This window comes from Anneissia japonica, unplaced genomic scaffold, assembly GCF_011630105.1.
Source record: "Anneissia japonica isolate Jap-2015-1 unplaced genomic scaffold, ASM1163010v1 scaffold3040_len1308831_cov196, whole genome shotgun sequence".
NCBI lineage: Eukaryota > Metazoa > Echinodermata > Crinoidea > Comatulida > Comatulidae > Anneissia > Anneissia japonica.
The window spans coordinates 1,059,513-1,064,422 of record NW_022718257.1 but is presented as its reverse complement, the minus strand read 5'-3'; the positions used below and the strand labels follow the sequence as shown (position 1 = coordinate 1,064,422).

The 4,910-nt window shown below is 28.5% G+C and overlaps 1 long non-coding RNA gene across 2 annotated transcripts in view; it reads right to left on the bottom strand.

Moving 5' to 3' along the window:
* LOC117110460 overlaps positions 1–4,910 on the bottom strand; it is a 15,348-nt gene that overhangs the window by 6,604 nt on the left and 3,834 nt on the right. For both annotated transcript variants that reach the window (XR_004445697.1, XR_004445696.1), the window contains exon 2: positions 3,982–4,099. This is a non-coding gene — a long non-coding RNA (uncharacterized LOC117110460). The remainder of the gene's footprint in view (positions 1–3,981; positions 4,100–4,910) is intronic.

Below are 4,910 nucleotides of genomic sequence, written 5' to 3'. Positions count from 1 at the left end.
GTATATACATATACATATATGAGAAATTTCACAGTAAATGGACATGCCCCAAGCAATATTTTTAGTAAGGTATAACTATAGATTTTATTGTTTAAAATGAAATATTTTTACATTTATATTATCATATAAATGAGTATACATATTAAAAATCATTTCATGATCATTAAATTAACAGTAAAAAAAATATTAAATTGACGGGTTTTTTTTAGCCATATTTCACCATACAAAAGTGTGACAAGACAAAAATGTCTAAAATTGGATGTAGTATATATTTTTAATTGTATTATAAGAATGCAGCTCATTATTTCTATAAGAAATATATTGGAAACTAATTGGAAACACATACACACATATATACAAATACATATATATACATATACGCAAATATATACACAATATATATACATGTATATATATACTGTATATATAATGTATAGTATACATACAAATGAAGTATATATATATATATATTATTACAGTACTGTATATACTATAGTATATATGTACTGCAATATGTAAGTATACAATATAATATAATATATTATATATTAAACATAAATTAAAAAACAAAATTGTTATTAATTTTCTATTTTATTTCTAATGATTTTTTAGTGCTTGCATATAGCTAATTATTAAACTTAATTTATATATACATAACACCGCTCACAATTACATAATAATTAGAAAAAAAGTGTAAGCGGATACCCTGTTTTCAGCATTATAACATTATATAGCCATCAAATCCTTTTCTTGAGCATAGAATTGACACACCCATATTTAATTAGTTCATATTTACTAATTAATTATGTACCACAATTGTGAAAATAAATTTATTTACAATTCTATCTATTTATGTATTTTAATATATATTTTACTTTAACTAAGTTTTGTCCATGAGTTTTAATATATATATTGGATAAATTCGATTTTAATCTTTGGTTGGTGACCTTTAGACCTCCTGTGATATACATGCCGTTACATTGTTCTTTAAACTAAATGATAGAGCTTATACTATCCTACAATTTATTACTAATAACAACAAAATATATATTTAGTTGACAAAAGATTGTTAGCATAAACGCTACCCCTACCCCATATCAATCTTAATGATGCATTTAATTGATACGCTGTTAGTTCATATTTACTAGTTAATTATATCACGTTTGGGAAAATATAAATATTTCATAATACATAATAATTCTAGGGTACATCACTAGTTTTCAGCATCATAACTGCCATTTAGCTAGTTAAGAGCTTTTTCATTCGTATCAAAATACAATGGTAAATACATAATATAGACACCCCACATAGTTTTGGAGCGATAACTCTGTAGTGAATGGAGCTAAGGTGTCCCTATTTTATCTATATATTTATTTTTTTATATATGTTTTACTTCAGCTAAATTTCATCCATGTTAATTGAGTTTTAACGGGATAGAAAATCTTTTATCACAAGTTTCAATATATATTTTGGGTGAAATTTTATGTTGATCTTTGGTTGATGAACTTTTGACCTCCTGTGACATAACTGTACAATGTAATTACATTGTCCTTTATACCAAATAATAGGAAATGTATTATTCTATACTTTGATACTAAAAACAAGAAAATATATTCAGCTGATTAAAAGTTGTGGGCATATATATAATCCTAATACTGAACAAAAAAGTTACCCATTTTTTATGTTGGTTTACATGCACTGGCAACCAGAAATCGCTTAAGTAACAAGGTGTTTTTTAAGCTTATAAATATAGGTAACTTAAAAAAATAATTTCAGTTATAAAGCAGTGGGTGTATGGAGGGTGTTCGTAGCCCCTGGACTATTAAATGAATTTGCATTTTAGCACAAAAATCCTTAAAATTAAATTGATTACTAGCCAATTTAAGGATCTATGCAAATAAATACAGGAAAGTTATAATTTGACTTTCTGAAAAGTGGGGGGGGGGGGAATTTTTTTTGGGGGGATTTTTTTTCTCATTCAAATTTTTTATTTGAAGTTAATAACTTGCTAAAATATACAAATTAACAATGCAAATGTAAAAATTAGAATTTTCATTTTTTTTTTACTTTATGCCCTGATAATACAGCTTTAATACTTTTTTTCATACCTACATTTCGGGTATTCAACCTTTTTTAAGCTGGTGGCCAGTTCCAATATGTTGTGACCAGCGGCGGGCCGACATAATTGTGTACTTCCAAATTTTACAGCCCCACCCACTCTCTTTCTAATGCATGCCTATTATAATATAGCTTTTGTTTTTCAACATCAACTTGTAAAAATGAGTGTGGAGGATAAAAACAAAAACCTTGCACCACAAGGAGTTCAAAAAATCCACACAAGCACAAAGAAATTAAAAAGCAATGCCAGCGCCAGAAATTCCAGGAGTCCAATATACATCGAAAAGGGAAAATGTTACAACAGCCCCACCATAGTTAGGGCTGAGGTGAGCAAACTTGAGCAACAAACACCTCTAGATACCCGCAAATGGCACTCTCATACTGTAAAAAATATGTTTTCAAAGCATTGTTTTCAAAAGAATGACATACCCACGAGTTTGCTCCCTGGGTGCACCACTGGCGCCGTCAATAGTTGAAAAATGCATCATATCAGCTGCACCCCTCACCTTATCTTTTATATATTACTACAGCTTTGAAAAAGATGAGTTTCTTTTTAAATATATATGCAATTTAAATGCCAACATTTCGGTTTTTGACCTTTTTTTTTTTTTTTTTTTTTTGAGGTAATGAATTGGTTATGAGGGTCCTAGCTTTATATTATTTTCTTGTTTTTTTGCATTATTCTGTGCATTATGACACCAAAATCAACCATATACATTAGAGTGCTCCCCGAGATATAATTTAGTGTTTTAGGTTGGGTCAATAACCTTCAACCCTAAAATAGTATTTTCCCCCACCTCCCCCATTCCACTAACTTTGTTTTGGTGTATCCTAGTATGTATTCCTACATGAGTCAGTTGAAATCACCTCACACTTTAATTTTTGAAATGATATGCCATTTCAGTTAGTAAAACAACAATTTTTGACATTTTGATATTTGTCCTCGTTTTTCAATATCATGAATTAATTATGAGGGTTGTTTCATTTCATTTTCTTATTTTGTTTGTATAATTCTGTGCATTTTGACACCAGGATTAACCATATACCATAGAGTGTTCCTGAGATACATTTAGTATTTTAGTCCGGGTAAATGACTTTTGACCCCTCATAAAAATGTTCCACACACTCTTTTTATTGGTGTATACATGGTATATATCCCTACAGACATCAGTTAAAATCAGCTTCTTCCTAATTTGTTCAGAAATTGGCCCTAATTTCGGTTTCGTTTTTTTTTTTTTTGTCTTTTTTATTGTATAATACATAGGCATACATATTTAATATTTATTTTTATCTTATTATTTTATCAGAATATGTTTTTCTTACAAAATTATAATGGTTATTTGGAATTTAGCAATTAGAAAATCACTTTATATAGTTTTGTTCATTGTTTTGTCATATTAATGACATAAATGAAATAAATTTGTTATTTTGATCTCTCCAACTGTATTACCCTGTTAATTATATTACTTTTCAATTAACACCTTAATTTATGTAAAGTTCAGAATCAGAATATGTTCTTCTTACAAAATTATAGTAGTTATTTGGAATTTAGCAATTAGAAAATCACTTTAGATAGTTTTGTTCATTGTTTTGTCATATTAATGACATAAATGAAATAAATTTGTTATTTTGATCTCTCCAACTGCATTACCCTGTTAATTATATTACTTTTCAATTAACACCTTAATTTATGTAAAGTTTAAAAAATTATTTTAATTTATTTTAAAATAATTTAATTAGGGAATATGACAAGTTTTGTGTTGTAATAATATTGAAATTAAAATGTTTGTTCTTAGTGCTCAACCAGGTCAAACGTTATCTCAAAAACACTTTACAATTGATATGAAATGCATAATGACTCACCATTCAGCAAAAGTAACAATCACAAAATGAGAAAGCAACATTATAGCCACTGGTCCACTGGTTTGCTGAGATCTTCAGAAGTGCATTTTGGAATGGTTGGACGTTTACAGAATTTTTACTGAAATGAAAAGAAACCCAATTTTGATTACAAACATTATATACATAAATTGTAATTCCAAAATAATAATAATCTATAGCTATTATTACTATTATTATTCTCACTTCTTAAATTTCAACATTAGGTCAAATAATAATTTTAATGTTAATCATTAATTGTAATTATTTTAAGAACAAGAATAATATAAATGGATTTTATATTAATAAATATTTATACAAATATAATGACATAATGCAAAATTCTGAAGAGTATTGCGTGTACATTATCTTCCTGCGTTTTAGATGTATCACTCGTGTAATTAAAATATTTTACGGTGTGGCCAGCCATGCCAATGTCATTTTTTTGCCCATATTCCGGCTGTGTGGGGGAATAAATTGAACCTGGAAATTCGCCCACTCACTTCGGAAAATAAAAGCGATTTTCTGCGAAGTTTTTGTTAAACATCATGTATTGGGCCAAGTGTATTATGGTGTTTTCGCGCACCTACTTTTCTATCGATTTTCTATGCATATTTGGGCTAGTTTTCGATTTCATCCATGCAATTCCTATTACTGTAGTTAATATATAAACTTTTCGAACTGGGTATAGTCACCCTACAGACTGGTTCATGCTAATGTGATCGTCAGGACTGAGAGAATACAAGGTTTGTAGGTGTTGTTGTGCCTCTTTCAATATTTACCGTATATATATATATATATATATATATATATATATATATAGAACTGGAGGTCGCTGGAACAGAATGTTGCTACTCGGAGTTTCACGCTATTGCGATCGTCAGGCAACTGATGAAAGGTGAACGTTGTGTGGT